General features: G+C 39.5%; 1 long non-coding RNA gene across 1 annotated transcript in view; it reads left to right on the top strand.

The window, feature by feature from the left end:
- The first annotated feature begins 218 nt into the window (after positions 1–218).
- Positions 219–17394, top strand: part of LOC125322088 — a 37524-nt gene continuing 20348 nt past the window's right edge. The window contains exon 1 of the long non-coding RNA XR_007201832.1: positions 219–437. This is a non-coding gene — a long non-coding RNA (uncharacterized LOC125322088). The remainder of the gene's footprint in view (positions 438–17394) is intronic.

Raw genomic sequence — 17394 nt, 5'->3', positions numbered from 1 at the left:
AGCCTGAGGGCATTCTCTAAAAATGTCTTGAACTCTGTCAGGCTTGGTGAGGTGTCTGCTTTCCTGTTCCACTGCCCAAACACCCTTGCTATGACCCACCCTGGCTAGCTTGCTTAAAGCTACCTTTGCTGTCTCACTGACAACCTTCAGCAGCAGCATCTATTAAGGGAAGAAGCATGTATTCATCAGTCATAAAATACAGATGACAAGTAGAAACTTCAGTGTCTCTGCAGAATGAGAAAAAACCTATTGCCACAATAGTGAATGCCAAGCAATTGAGCTGATAGAAAAGGGAAGCAGCAATTTTGAGAGTGGCTGGTTGCTGCCAGGAAGACTCATCCTGACCTGCACAGAAGGGCAGAGGCCAATGGCTGTTCTCTGCCTGATTAAGAATGTGCCTGCCCAGCTTGAATTTGATGAAGCATCTCAGGAGGCTGGTAAGTGTGCCACAGCATGTGCCTTATTTATATGCATAAGGACTGCATTCAGTATTGAGAATTGCAGGATAGCCAATGTTAAGAACAGATAAATAGATAAAAAACCCCTGAGTGTCTGTGTGTAGCAAAGGTATTCAGAGATACCTGACCCATAGTAAATCAGATAGATTTTCCACTGCTGCAGCAGACAGATACAGAAAGAGAAAATATGCTCTAGGTTTTCTGATGCCTTGTATATTGCTCTCAGTGATAAGTTCATAGAGAAAACCTTGTCTCTAAAAACCTGTCCTGCTAGTGGAGTGTTCTTCACACAAGAAAACCTCAAGATGTCTGCTCAGAAGCACAGTACTCAGTGCAGTATTATGATTCCATTTGTGTAGCAGTGTACTGGCCAAAATTCCCAAGCAGGGCATTTGAGTAAGACTGCAGGAATAGTGATCAATCTTAAATTGAAGTGTCATAGATTATTAACTCAGTTCTTTGGTAAATTTCTGTTTATTTTACTGTTACTGCCTGGAATAAAACCATATTGCAAAGCTGCTAACCAGCATGTAACTCTGTAATACAGGGAGTAGAAAATTTCAACAAAGTCATCATTAAAAGTTTGAGGTTTCCTGGGAAAACCTTACCACAACAGGAAAGTAAGATTTTTCAACAAGTTTCAGCTGCTAGATAAGGAAACACCGCAATCATTAATTTAATGTCCTGGAAAGATGAAACGGTCAGTGATCAGAATCACCTCTGTAACACTTGGATTCCGAAAGAGTGTGACTGGTCATGTCTCCCAATTGCTTCTTGTGGTGGTACTCTTGGTTTCACCCCAAACCCTGTGAATTAAAACAAACAAATAACAAAGTACAGCACTACAACAAAATTTTTATTTTCAAAATATGGTTAGATTTTCACTGCTGACTGCATGTGTCTGAATGCTTATTTTAACAATAGGCTACGTCTAAATGAATTTGTTCTTTATTCATACTTATCTCCATAATGCCATTTTCACACTTTGGAATGTTAACATGTATTAAAAAATTGCACTCTGTGGGCTTAGGCATTATCACATACTTATTCAAAATTGGTCCAAGGCTGTACAAATAGTTTTTGCAGTACTGTAAAATAGCCCAAAAGAGGTAAATCGCTAACTCTATATGGTAATCAAGGATGTTCTGGGCTAAAGGGATGTTTTCAGAGATCATGAGTCTACTGCAATTAGAAGTAAAAGAAGTCTTGCCCTTTAGTTCCTCTTTACCATTCTTATGTGCCACAGAAATTATGTCACTAATTTCCGATTTTAAAGTTTAGGCTGAGTGACAGGACATACAAAGACCTACTCATTAGTTCTCCTGGTGATTTAAATAATCCTAACACATCAGGGTGCATATAAAATATGTTCTTGGTGTTATAGAGCCCTGAAGACAAATAGCTATTTTACTCCCTTATGCTGCCTTCATATAAGTTTTCAAAAAGACAAAACACTAAAATAAATAATGCTAGAGACATCTAAGCAGGAGACATTTATTATAGTAAGTAAATGCATTTACTTTTCTCCTTAGTACATTTTTATGAGAGACTGTGAAAGGATTTTAAAAGCTTTGCTTTGAATAGGTGTCCCAATTCAGCTGTCTGATAAAACTGGGCCTTTGACAGGACCCCAAAATGCATCAATCCTCACAGACGCATAGAGAAGCCATTATTAATATTGTTCAACCATTCAGATCAGCAAAAATGGAGACAAAAAGGTGTATTTCAAGAGACAGTATGTGCACTTACAAGAAATTTTTTAAGAGCAAATTATTGAGCGGATCTAATGAAGACCATGAGGCTTTTTGGGTCTGTGGTACCCGTCTTGTTCCAGCAGCTGTACTGATTGACTGAACTGGGGCCTCAGTTGTAGCAGATACATGTTGTCATCGGAGAAATGTGGCTCCGCAGCTGCTTGGTTCAGGCACCTGTTCAAACACTGGAAGTATTCCTGGAGGTTTGAGCAAGCTTTAGTGGTTAGGAAGAGGGTAGCAATAGTCTGGGACAGAAATTCATTATTAAGGGGCAAATGGAAAAACCTAGAATGGCTATCAAAGAAGTCTTTTTTGAAATTCTGAAGAAATTAATTATGTCATCTATGTCCAGTGAATTCAGTGGGAGCAAACCCAAGCTCATAAAAAAATTCTGGTAAGACCTCCTACTAAACTTCTGTGATTTCTAAAAAAACCAGTAAGAATGATCTCATCTTTTTTGAAATATATGAATTAGTTTACATAGTTTTCTGATCTCGCTTTGTTTTTAAGTAAATATTCTATTTCTAATATAAATAATTTATAATTTGAACATTTTGTGTTTATATATTTGTATAAATATATACATTATATATCGAATCCATTTTCTTTCATTTATAAAAATGAAAGTCTGCCCCTTAAGCCACTGAGCTTCCGTACAAACGCAAGAAACTGCTTCCAGAGAACTCCTTTGTATCCTTAGTCATCAAGCTTTCTTCCATTATTCTTTCTTCTAGGGTGTCTCATTACTTGACATTTCAGATAGTATTGTTGCCCTAAATCAAATACAAATACACAAATAATAAAAGGATACATTTTCTATTTTGTGTTTTACTGAGAAATAAACTATAAAATCTCATTATCTGATAGCTAGATGAAGCAATGTGTGTATTTTAGATTTTAATTAAATTCAAACACCTCTGAAACAGTTTACAGTTCAGATGGAGTCTTCCAGAGAAATATCCAAACGTTTTAGGCTAGTTGGCTTGGTACATTTATTCTGGATTCTCCATACCATACAACAATGCCTTGTCAAGGAGCTGGATGTACCTTTTTACTTACATGACGGATGGATATACCCTAGCAACTTGCACTGTGGGTAAGTTTATAGCCACTAACAGCAACAGCAACCCTGTACTGTTTCCTCCCTAATCTTACAGCATTGGTGAGCACAGGTTGGTTTGTGATGAAATGGTTCATGACTGGTAGTGAAGGTCAACCTCAGAGAAACTTCACTGATTTAAGCACTACCCTTCACAAATTGCTGAGCTCCTCCTGAGCTCACTGGCAGTACACAGCTCCTCAGTCCTCGTGCAAGCTGCTTCCCCAGGGCCACCGTATCCGCTGGACCTGCAGGGGAAGATGCTGCATTTGCAGGTATGCAAATCTCTTGGGACCACGCTGTGGTGCACAGACAGCTGAGACAGTGTGGCACTCCTCTGGGCCAGGCACACACTACCATCCCTGCACCTTCTCTGTCAGTCTTAGCAGAGGAAAGCTCAGGTCCATATAGGTGTTTAGAAAAAAAATTATTTCAATAAGCAAAAGCTTTTTTTTTGCAGCCTGGGCTGCACAGGCAAACTACTGAAATTCACTCCTGTATCGGAATTGGTCTGCCTTTTTTTTCCCTTTCTAAGCAGTATCCTTGCTGCCAAGGAAACCTGGTGCAGAAAGAGCAGTTTGGACAGCCTACACATGGCTCCTGTTGCTAAGGAAACGCCTGATGATGCCTGTAGACCTCTGTGCAGAGCTCCTAGTGCAGGTGTGCACTTAGAGGGCCGAGATCCACATGGCTGAAACGACTATGGAGAAATCAGAATTGCTCTTTTCCTTTTAGTTTCATATCATGAAAGTCCTAAGCCTTTAGAGCCTGAGATTGATTTCCCAAAATCATGGCATTGAGAGCAATCTCCTGTACTCCATTAGCACTGCTGTCTGCCTGTGCCCATAATCATTTGAGCACAAAGCAAATAACCAAGTAACTCCTGTAGATGCCATATCCAATTCCCTCACTCTCATGCTCAGGTATTCTGAAGAGATAGATAGGAAGGCAACATAGAGAGATATGATCTGTTTGGAAATGCAAATAATGACTCTTCAAAAGGTTTAGCACATCTGCCTAGCTAGTATACAAAAGCTTCCTAAGAACAGTGAAAATTATATGTATCGTTAAAAACCACATGCTGGAAGGATATTAGAATAATTCTCAAGAGTCCCAGTGATATTTCAAATGCATCTATTTTGAGCTGAGCTTATATATGCAAAATCACATAACTAATCTGGTGACATTTCCAGTCTCCCACAAGGACTGACACTTATCTGTTCATTATCTGACCTTCATGGGCTTCTCGTCAGATATGCATGGGTGCATTTTTAAGGCTGTAGAAAACTCTCTCAATGTGACTCTTAAAAAGAGTTTGGGGTTGTTCACGTACTCTGAGTGAGATGCAAGGGAGAAATACTCACAAGATATTCTCAAGAGGTCAAAACAACAAAAAAACTTTACTGGCAACTTCAGAAAATTAGAGGACTTTGGAAAAAGTTTAAAACATATAAAACACTTCTCAAAGCATTAACTTTGCCCATTCAAATTAGTAGACTCCAAGCCCGTCCAAGTTTAAGCTACTCAGAACTCTGGGAAGAGGGAATTAGAAAAAGAAACAGAATGAGAGAAAGACAGAAAAGACAAAGAAAAGAACAAGTCTGGTTCCAGCAGTGTTCAGCTGATACAAATTCCAAGGGGAGGTAGGGTCAAGACGTGCTCACCTCATGTCCTGGGTTACAAACCTTTTGGCTTTCCTGGGCCTCTCCCAGGTGGGACTCCCAGCCATCTGGCCATTCTGGGGCTACAATGGGGTTCCAGAGGCAGGTGTAGAGCATTGACTCTGGTGTGCCAGGGACTGGTGGCCATGGCAGGGATGGGATATACCAAAGGCAAGGCCTGACCTTCTCCTTTTCTGCACACACACACCGGAAATGTTTTGAGACAGCCAGCTTTCCAGTCCCTCACAGCATTCAGATATTTTACTATACTGGCACTTCTCTTACTCATTTCAGCTTACATTCCACACATATTTTTCACCTTGTAATTGCTCTCATACTGAGGGTGTAAAGATTCAAAAATAATTGCTCAAATGAATTATTTATCAGAAATAAATTGAATATGGAAGGCAAGCAAAAATTTCTTGTGTGACATAGACAAAATTTTACATGTCAATCCAGTGTATTCAGTACACATGTTGAGTGTAATAGGAACACAGATTCTTAAGCCATTCCTGTACATTATTTGCAATATATGAGCTCTGGTGTGTACACTGTTGTAGCCCCCTCTCTGCCTCAGTCTTTGAGGCCCTCAGTAAACATCTTGTAAGTCTGGCCAAATAAAAAGGAGATGCATAAATTAATTAGTCCTATGGAGAGTTTTATGAGCTTAGGGATTATATTGACGGCAAAATAGGAACCAGCAGCTGGAAATGACCTGAAAGCCCAACTTTTACCTTTCCTATTAAAAATGTAGTAAAGGTTTCAGTAGCAGAATGAAGTTATTCTTTAGTACATTTCCAGATACCAAAATACTGACCACATCATGATGAAAATAGTTAAGTTAATCCACATGTTCAGCATGTCTCTGCCTGCCCAGCACACACGAACTAATTACAGGACAGGATCTGACTCACTTTTCTGGTATAGCATCCTAAACTATAAAGCTCTCATTATAAGATATCAGGAGGAACTGTAACAATCCAGTAAAAACCTGTCATGGAAATTAATCCAAAATTTCCAAGAAGAAAGAAAAAAAAGGTTTTTCAAAAGCAAAGCCCAGCTTCTCTGGACATTTGTAAGCAGAGAATCCTGACCCACACTGCATTGCAGTGAGGTGTTACCTTTAGGAGAGAAAGGGTTAGATGCAGTTCAAACAAGAGCTGAGATACTTGTGTTCTCCCCCTGTATTTCCATTCCTACTTCCCTTTAAATCAAATGTAACTATCAATCCACAGAGTTAGATGTGCAATACTAAATAATGAATCATGTGACTAACAAAATATAAAGACAGGGAATACTCAGATTTGGGATGGCACCAAGAACATCATTATGCTGCTGGTAGTGTTCCCTGTCTGATGGTATGATGGATACAGGGACCAAGTAAGACTCATCAGAGTGACCAAAGGTTAGATACCAGAATAAAACAAAGTGTAATGACAAAGATACACAGCTCTGCTTAAATATTTTTTGTTGCTGTTTTCCACTATTTCAAACCTCCCTCACTGACTTCACTGTTAAATCCCATGTTGTCTGCAAAAATAACCCTCTTGTCCTTCTGAAGGATGCTTTCCAGAAAAAGATATCACATATGACCAGGGTACTGAGAGTAAGCCTGTGGAGAAGTGGAAGCATAGCAAGCACTGGTCAGCCAGGTTTAGGGGCCATACACCTACCATAAAGGCCAGGAAGGCTCCTGGGAAAGCTGTTGTCATCTCTGCCTTCAAAAATCACTCAGCCAACTATGCTGACGGTCTAAGTCTGATGTGGGAAACTTTTATTCAGTTAGTCGTTGATTTCTAATTAGTCGGCACTGTGAAATCACAGCAATGCTGCTCTTTCTAACCCCTGGTGACCTGAGAGGTCCCAAAAATGCAGTTTCCCACAGTTGTGAATTCATAGGCTTGGAATCTGGTTAGAATTTATAAACAATTAAAATTAAATGCTCTTTTTGCAATGGTACAATGATTTCTAATGCATGGATAAATTTCCCTGTGTTTCTTTAGTGGTTTATCCTAAAATTTCTTGTTTTCATGAATTAACAGAAACGGTCATTCTACTCATCTACAAAAGCTGATTTTTAGTTTTCATGCACACATCCAAAAAAAACTTCATTACCACTATAAAACTTGGATGTGTTGCTTCAAAATTGTAACTCGGGAACACTAAAACAGGTGTTTCAAAGCTCCCCTGGTTAGAGGTAAATGACAGCTATCTAAAATTATTAGTTATGCACAGTTTACGTTAGAACATGATTAACAAGCAGTAAAAACAGATCCTGTAATGGCAATGGGGAAGTGTTTTTCTCTAACAAAGCCAATCTACAGTTCTGACTGGGAAAGAAAGAGATGTTAGTGTGGTTGAAATGGAAAGAAAAATGAGAAAAATGTTTGACTAGCTAATGATGATTTCCTTCACATGGTTTTCAATTCATTTAAGATTTGAATTTTCTGGGACCTAAAGAGTATTTGCGTTGAAGCACTGGTAAATGTGAAGCTGCTTTTATACCAAAATCAATTTATTCATCTTGAAAAATGTCCTGAAAATGTAGATGAAACAAATAATCTTGCCATGCAAATATGAGAAATAGACCCTTTCCAGCAGGTTAAATCTCCCAAGCTCTGAGCAGTTCACAGAATCTCCAAATGGATGAGGTTGGAAGGGGCCTCTGGAGGTCATCTGGTCCAACCCACCTGCTCAAACAGGGCCACTTGGGCCAAGACCGTGTCTAGATCGTTTCTAAATATCTCTGAGGAGGGAGACTCTAAAACATCTCTGGGCAACCTGTACCAGCGTTTGATCAACCTCATAATAAAAAAGTAACAGACAGAGCTTTGTTACTTAAGTACCTTTTATAATAACTGCATGCAACATAGCAGACTGGGGTCCATCCGATGAGAAGCAACTTTGCAGAGAAAGACCTGGGGATACTCCCAGAATCTTGAATAAAAATAATTATGTCCTTCCTCCTGCAAGGACTCATTTTCACTGCGAACCAACAGAAATAGAAACCTAAGTGAGGCATATTTCAGTCAGACTTTTTTCTTTCTCAAATACTTTTGCATTTAGAAACACTTAAATGTGTACAAAATATGTGGAAATGTTAGTTTAAAAGTTTGATTCATTTTTATTTGGTTTTTTATGGGCTGTTGACAGGCTTTTGTCCACCCTTGTGAAGCAGAGGGAAGTATGACTCTTCTTGTGCTGAAACTGTAAGAACTGCAGCAGTCAGAGCAGGCAGGAGACAAAACCAACTGGGAATTAGGTGATAAGAAGGAAAAAGCTAAGAATACCATCAGCTTTGGTTATGTTTAGAAAAGTGCAGACATATCTTCCTGTCAAGATTCCTGAAAGTGTATCAGTGTTTGCACATGTAAGATGTAAGGTTTCTCACATCTCTTCAGGGACCATAATGATAAGACCTATAGAATAAAAGATAATTTATATCTTCATTTGTATCTATTTCTTTCATTTTTTTTCTTTGAGATTACATCCACCAAGAGTGAGAGTTAGACCTACAGTTAGTTCTACTTGTGAAATTTGCCTTATGTCAGCACTTCTGTTTGAGAACACATTTCAAAACTGCACCCAGGTGGTTTTACTCAGAGGATTTGACTTCCCTCCCACTGGCATATAACCACCAATTCAGATATAGTGACTGTACAGCTACTCTATTTTCTGCACCACTATAAGGTGTCCTTAAGTAGTAACCCAAGTATCCTTGACAGAGGTCACAGTTAAGACACCTCTTTTCAAGGGATCACAACGTTGGGAAACTTCCTCTCTTTTTGGAAAGGCTCAGCATTTCCTGAATGTGCTGCACTCTGTCCCTGTAGATGCACAGGTCTGAACAGCGAGATGACAACAACCAATGTTTCCTGAGGAGGAGGAAGTGATTAAAACTTACTTATTTCACTAACTCATGATTGTCTCTGTGTACTGGACTTGGCTGTGGCTTGCTGCCAGACACCCATCCATTTACTATATCCCTCTCCCTGCTCAACAGGATAAAGGGGAGAAAATAAGATAAAAAATCTTGTGGGTTGAGATTGTCTAAAGACAGAGAGATCACTTAATATTACCATCAAGGGAGAAACAAACTCCACTTGGGGAAGATTAATTTAATTTATTGCTAATTAAAAACAGTGTAAGATAGTGGAAAACAAATGCAAAACTCAAAAATCTTCCCTCTAATCCCCACTTTTTCCCAGGCTCAACTTCATTTTGTTCCTTAACTCTTCCACACACTATGCAGAGTGGCACAGCGGGGTGAGGAAGGGGGATTGTAGTCCCAGCATCTCCTCTCTGAAGTTCTTCTCATATTTTTCCCCTGATCCAATGTGAGGTCCTTCCCGCTGGAGACAGTCCTTCACACATTGCTCTAGTGTGGGTTCCCCATGGGCCACTGATTATGACAGAAAACCTGTTTCTTTGTGGGCTCCTCTCCACGTTCCCGCATGCTCTCTTCATGAGATGCACCATTTTTCAGGGCATATCCACCTGCTGCAGCACGGTGCATCTCTTCCAACATTGTCCTCCAAAGGCTGTGGGGTAATCTCTGCTCTGGTGCCTGGAACGCCTCTTCCTCTTCCTTCTCTGACCTTAGCATTTGTAGGGTTCTTTCTCTCATATTTTTCTCACTCCTCTCTCACAGCTGCTGTGCAGGATTTTCACCCTTTCTTAAATATGTCCTTGCAGCAGTGCCACCAGCCTCACTGACCAGCTCAGCCATGTCCTGTGGTAGGTCAGATGGAGTCACTGGCTGTGACTGACCTGGGCCCTGGTCTGTTCTCACAGGGGCCATCTCTGCAATCACCCAGCTACCAAAACCTGCCACATAAGCCAAATGCTCTGTGACAGTCTCTCTGCTGTTACAGATATGTTCACTCTTCATGTCACCTGACTTAAGCCCTCCCTTCTTACCTCATTTTCACAAACATGGGAATGCAGACAGAGTCAAAAACACCCTACTGGAAGTTTCTGCACTACAGTGAAGCGTATCTAGCACACATAATAATTTTATTGATACCCGTATGAAATTCTTCTGGATTGTTACCTATAATTTCAGGAACTTGTCCAGCAGCTTTTCATGAACTTCTTGCATCATCCATCTTTTTGAAGTGTTCTCAGTTTCAGCAATGAAAAATGTTATACTTGATATGAGAAGCTTGGCTGACAGAAGAGAATCAAAATCCATTCCTGTCACAATGTGAGAATTCTGCCTGTTTATCATCCACAGTTTGGATAAGAAGGCAGGTGATGGAAGATTGGCAAGTGACATAAAGTTATGAAATAAATCAAAAAACCTTAAATTTGGAAGACTCAGAACCAGAAGGAAGAATTTATTTTTTCCCTTATATATTATCTGTGGGACTGTAAGAGCAGCAGGGTGAAAAATCCAATGTTATTCTTGAAACTGAAAAGTCATGATGACTCCAGATGCAGGAAAGGCTTTGATCTAGTTCACACCTTAGCAGATACAAGGTATTTGAACTTGAAGTTACAAACTGCCAGAGCCCCAGCTCTGTAAGGCCCAGAGGCTAGAGACCTAGCTGGTTTTCATCTGTGATGTGGATTCTTTGATTCTAAGTTTCCCATTCTTCTTTATTCCAGAAACCAGATCCTTTATAATCAAAGGCAATCTAAATTTAAACTCATGAGAAATATGTTTCAACCAAGTATGACAGAAAATGTTCTCAAGAATATTTCTTGTGGGAACAGGCTGGCAAAAAAAAGGGGTTTCTGCCAGTGTCCCATTGTGGAAGGGTTGTGCAAGCGTGGCATCAGGGGTCACACAGGCAGAAAAGCTCATCTCTGCATAACATATTGGATTCATGAGCTTCTTTGGATCTGAGTCTCACAGCACCACTTGTCAACGTGATACAAATGAAACCCATGAAATGTATGGTGCTCTGTGGAAGAAATACTGCTGCTGTGCCCACTTGGTGACACAGGGAGAGACGCACACACTCTCACATCCAGGTGTGCAGCATAGGATACCACTGAACTGCCCTGGAACAGAGAGTACAGACCCCAGTGACATCATACACTCCAAGAGAGCTGTAGTCACAGAAGCCAAAGAGAACAAGTTTTCACTTCCCACACCTCAGTTTACCTCAAAGCCTTTTCCATCTCTGGGACAGTGGTAGCCTCTGTAACAATGGTGTGTTTCAGTCTGGCCTTGCTCCACACCCATGAATACAGTGTTCTGCCAGGCCTGATGTTAAATGAGGACCTGCTACTGTCTCTGAAGGAAGGGAGGATTGCAAGGAAGACTCTGTCCCTAGTTCATACTACTGTTTCCCAAAGCACTCCTAGGATATAATGTAATGCTTTTTTTTCTTTTTTGATATGTGTTATAGTCTTTTAAAAAGATTTGCATTGCAATATCAGCATCAGTTATCTGTTAGGCAGGACAATCTATGAGATAAAAGGAAACAGATGCATTGTTACAAAATAAGTGCTGTCTGGCATTTTGGCCTTTCTAAAACACGGTTTTCCAGAGACACCACCAGCCTGGCTGACAGGTTCAGCTGTGTCCTGAAGTGGGTCTATTTAGGAGACATCTGCACTCAGCCATATCCATTGAGTGGCAGTCCCTGGCCATTCCTTGCACATGCATTTTCCCCATATGCTACCAAAACCTTGCCACCAACACCTTACAAGAATGGAAATAGAAGATGGGCATGTGTTATACAGTGGAAAAACCAGAAATATTGTAGTGAGAGAGAATCCCAGGGCTTTCCTCCATTCTCCCATGAAGGACTCTGAACCTCTTTCTCCCTCTTCTCCTAAACTCACGGATCATGTCCTGCTCTGTACTCTCCTCTCAAACCAGACACCTTACATGCCACCTACCTTTTCTTCTCATTTGATCTACCTCACTTAAGAACATACATTCAAAATTTCTTGTCACTGCACTTATCATTTGGCAATTCTAAAAATTTTGGAACCAAATTATTTTTTAAAAAGGCAACAATGGTGAAAAAGGAATGCATACACTTACTGAAAAAAAGGAATGCAAGTAAAGCAATAGGGTCAAGCTTCATTTCTTTTTTAGCTTTTCTTCACTTTAAAAGCTTCCTGAATGCATTTGTGCATTCAGGATTGTGAAAAACCAAAACTGAATAAGTTACTTTAGGTACTTAAAAAATCCAGCATGTAGAACCTCCGTACTTTTCAAAGTCAAATGATAAAAGCAAGATGATAAAATCCTAATTATTTTTCTTGTCTTATTATGAATAAAACAAGATTTCACAAAATAACCTCAATGGAAATGTAAGATTTAGTTGAGTAGTTTTATTTTGAATTCTTTGTTTAAAATAATTTCTGAAACTTGTTTTTCTTCTTTTAGTGTCTGTTCATCTTTACACAAAACTTAGGAAGAAACTTTCTGTGAAGAATAAACTAGTCAGAGAAATGACAGGCACCTGCTTTTACAGTCTGTCAGCATTTATGTTGGAAGTGAATACAAAGAAGCAGATCATCTCACCTGTAAAATCATAGTTACAGAACTAAATACTGTTCCTAATTGGTGCAACTAGATGCTGAAAATATGTTTTTACAGATTTTCCTTCCTATTTCTAATGCAGGATAGCCGCTAAAATATGCTATGCTGAAGAATCAACGTCCTTAGTTTTCAGCTGAAAATTCCAGTAATGGCAAAACTAGTATTACCTCTGATATAGAAGTTGATATAAAACATCTCTATTTATGTTTTGTAGATTTTCATCATCACAACATCACTTCTCTAGATATATTAAGAAGGAAAGCATTTCTGCACTCACCGTGACTACAACACTTTGGCAAATACAGCACAGTCAGTTATGGCCCTGCTTTTCCTTTGGGACTCTTCTCACATTCCTGTTTACCTCATATATAAGGCATAACCTCATAAAGATTTTTACAGCTTAACAGTGCACTTTTTCAACATCTAAGAGAGTCTTTACAGGCTGGTTGGAACACTCAATATTTCGCTTTCTGATGAAGTTACTACATCATGTTACAGGGAAATCAAGGCAGAGAATGTCTGTTGGGAGGTCCTCTTTCCAGGAGAACTAGAAAAGGGATCAGGAACAAGTGATGGCAGGAGCTGATGAAATGGTAGCTGATGATGTTAGGAGACACACTGAGTAGAAAGGAGGGATGATGGAAATTACTTGGAGCATGGATAGATATGCAGATTTTTACTTCATGTACTGTAGTGTGAAAGGTTTTCTTCACGTTACTGGGTTCACACCTTTGTGAGAAAAATGCAAAAGAAGGTTTTCTGTATTGTAGCTGCTGCTTATGCAATAGGAAGACATCGCCTCCTTTTTGCTTATCTTAGTACCTAAGGAGCTTGCTGGTCCGGAAACACTGAACTGTTTCTGTCCTGTCTTTCTCGAGTGCTGTGATATGAATGTTTCTGTAAGATAAGTCACCTGCAGCTATCAGTGGTAATACACTGCAGAGAGCAAGCAGCAAAGACAAGACAGCAGCACCCAGTTAGCACAAATCCCACCCACACCCTTGCTCAGTGCTAATGCAAGCATGACATTTGTGTCACACCACTCTTGAAGCCCCTGGATTACTACTGATTCCAAGGTAGCACTTAACTTTTACGTAATTCACAAGTGGAGACCATGCCATGAGATATTAAGGATTTGTGTACACGAAAAATTAAACATAGTCAAAACAGATTCCAGTACTAAAAGAAAATAGTTATCTGCCTCTTAGAAACTGTTCCTCCTCTGCTCTAACTCCTGGCTATCCCCAGGTATTGTCTGAGAGAGCTGAGAGGGCTTCATAAGAACAGGTCTTTGCTTCAATGCAGGACTCCAGTAATTTAGCTGGAATTCTGCATGACAGTAAAGTACTAGCAGGGCAGGTGCAGTGGGAGTGTTGGGACCAAGCTGAGAGTAAAAACAAAATGTCTGTGAGACATAAAAAAAAATTATAGACAGCTATTGCCAGTGAGGAAAATAAAAAAAAAAGGCCCCACTAAATGCACCTGTGAAAAAATGGTTCCAGCAGGACTTTTGGTGTAGCCAAAATTCCGATCAACATCTGTAACTTTGGTAAATTTTTTTTATTAGCAAGTCCAAAATCACATATGGGCTTTTAACGTGATCATGGGAAAATACTTTGTGGGCTTTCAAAATCTTTTATTGTTCTGCAGTATGCATGCACTGTTACAGGGAACTTGTCTTGAACTTAAATGTATTCGAACCCAGAGGTTAAATTTTCTTAATGCACTCTGTTCTCCAATCATCTCTTCAATTAAACACTGATCTATGGGATGAAAAAAGATGTGCTGGAGAAATAACAAATCTACTTTCGAGTGTAGTTAAGAGTTTGAACTTTCAGCTTTTGCTGAAGAAAAAATACTGACAACGTTAAACAAACTGTGGTGCTGATAAATCTACAGTTATTCACGATAGAGATCAAAAAAAACCCAGGATGCAGGTACACCTTAGGAAAGAGAGATTTTTCAAGGAAGACACTACATTTTAAAATACATTTTGAGCCTACACTTTGAGCTGATTTTGAAGTGATCATTAATTACAGCTGATCAGAAGCTGATGGAATTAACTTCTGATATTTAAATAAATTAGATTTAGTAAAAGAAAATCTCTTTCCACAGTCAAGACCACAAAACTGGCTCAAGAAAAATAAATATACATTTTCAATAATAACGATCAACACTATGGTTACCTGTGGATCAAGAAATTAATTTTTTATGGCATAAAATCAAGTTTTTATCTATAACAAAGAGATAACTTGCATACAAAAATATAGCTTCTATAATGCTTCTTCCAGCTGAAAGTGACTCCTGAGAACTTAAAGGAAAAATGTATATATATGTTGCAGAGCAGATCCTGTAGAAGGCAGTATCTCAAAGAGCCATAAAGGTAAATAAAAGCCTAAAAGGATTGGAACAAAAGGCCTGCAAAGAAAATTACACTAGGCTATGTGCCTAAAAACGGCCTAAAACAGGAGGGCACTTTGGAAGTGCTTAACTTTCTTCATGGACTGGCAAAGGTATTTCAGCACCTGTTGCCTACTGGCTGTCTACTGCTAACAATTAACTAAATTTAGATGCAATCATATATTCTTTAAAGACCTCCGTTTCTTACAGACACAACAAAAAAAATTTAAAGCATCATTTCAACACTGACAAATACAGACAATTTACACACACTCCACCCCTAATCCCTTCACCACAGCTGCGAATAAAATTCCCTACAACGATTTTGCCCTCTAGTATTGTTCAGTCCCTGTTTTCCTGTTACCTTTCCCAATTACTATTCTTATATTCAATTCCAAAGGGTTCCCTATTGTGCAACACAAAGAGCTGTGGTAGGTTGACCTTGGCAACAGCTCATCAAGCTGCTCTGTCACTCCCCTTCCATCAGCAGGATGGGAGAGAAAATAAGATCAAAAACTCATGGGTCATGATGGGGACAGGGAGGTCACTCAGCAATTACCATCATGGGCAAAACAGACTCAGCTTGGACAAATTAGTTTAGTTGATTGCCATTCAAACAGAACAGCATAATGAGAAACAAGAATAACTGTAAAATATCTGCCCTCTTCTGCTCATTTTGTCCCATTTTCAACCTCATTCCCAATTCTTCTACCTTCTCCATGCGAGAAGTGCAGGGGGACAGAGAATGGGGTTTGTGGTCAGTTGGTAATACTTTGTGTCCGTTGCTTCTTCTTCCTCCCACTCTTTCCCTGACTTCACGGGACAAAATCCTATGAGCTACTCCAGTGTTAGTCCTTCCCATGGGATGCAGTTCTTCTTCAACTGCTCCAGCATGGGTCCCTTCCACAGGGTGCAGTGCTTCAGGAACATCTGCTGCAGCATGGACTCCCCTCTCCGTTGGTCAACAGGTCCTGCCAGGAGCCTTCTCTAGTGCAGGCTCTCACAAGCTGCAGTTTACTTTAGGACAGACCCACCTGCACTGTTAAGAGATTTTCCATGGACTGCAGAGGCGCGGCTGCCTCACCATGGTCTTCACCACAGTCTTCACCACGGTCTGCAGGAGACTCTCTGCTCTGGCGCCTGATGCACATCCTCCTTCTCCTTCTGTGGAGTTGGGGTTTTTTTTGCATTTTCTAACTCCTTTCTTCCAGAATTTTTCATCCTTTCTTAAATACGTTATCACATACAAGGTTCTGCCAACATCGCTGACGGACTCGGCCCTGGCCAGCAGTGGGTCCGTCTTGGAGCCTCTGGTGTCTTCTCACAGTAGCCACCCCTGCAGCACCACCCACCAAAACCTTGCCACGTAAGTGCAATTCAGTCACATCAGTGCTTGCTGCACATCCAGGGGCAAGGTAAAGCAAGGTAAGGAATAGAGTAAGTTTACACATGAATTTAGAAAAAGGAGATTTTTTGTAGTCCGAAAGTGAGGCTCTAAACCTTCTTTTCCTCAAGTGTAATGCAAAGCACTTAATACAGCTTGTTTTAAACAGAATATCATACATTTATAGTAGTTTTTTCAGTTTGGCTATGACACAGTGTTGAACTTGGTGACTCAGAAGTTGCTGTGAAATTCCTGCCAATGGCAACAGGCTAATGAAAAAATCTAAGTTAAAAGCATTAGCAGCAGTACGCTTTCACTAGAAAACAAAAGGAGAGGATTTCATTCATATTCATCTTTCTATAGAAGACAGCTCTGCTTTGCACAGCTAAACCAACATTTTAAAAATAAATTAAATATCTACCCACTGAAGACAAGATATTTCTAGAGATATCTTCTTAATAAGCATTTTAATTAAATTTCAGCACCCACATGATATCAGTGCTTACAAGGGAGCCTGATGCACAAAAGAAAGAGGTTGCTGGCCACCATCCAGTCATCTTCACTGTTTAAATACATGTGAAAACTTAAGTGATTCTTACACAAAGAATATTAAATTTCCAAGTATACATTTGTATGTAGCACTGGAGAGGAAAAAATTTCTTCCATTACGTATTTGAAGTGTCAGGATGCTTTTTATTCCTTTTTCACTAATCCATCATATTAAGAAAGATGATGTTGAAATTTATTTATAAGTTTTTCTTTTGGCTCATGAGCCATGTTCACTTCTATCTGTCTCTAATTTTCTAAGGATGATCACATTCACCAGAAGAGTATAAGTTAATGGTATGGCCCCCTCCCATGACTTTGGCCTCTCCTACTGTTATTTTCAACACAAAAAATGTCATGCTTTTTCCTCAGAATAAAAATATATTGCATAAACTCAAATAATTTGGATACTAAGAAAAATACCAGGGTCCAAAGTATCTTCTCTGATAAGCTGTTTATTATTTATTAATTTCTACTTTTTATAGAAATTAATTTTGCTGAAACTGTGAATACAAGTAATTAGAAGACTGTGGAATACAGAAGGTTTCAAACAGCAATGCTCATTTAAAAAAAAGGAAAAAGAAA

This window comes from Corvus hawaiiensis, chromosome 2 (assembly GCF_020740725.1).
Source record: "Corvus hawaiiensis isolate bCorHaw1 chromosome 2, bCorHaw1.pri.cur, whole genome shotgun sequence".
Taxonomy (NCBI): domain Eukaryota; kingdom Metazoa; phylum Chordata; class Aves; order Passeriformes; family Corvidae; genus Corvus; species Corvus hawaiiensis.
This window is presented reverse-complemented; position numbering and strand designations above follow the sequence as displayed.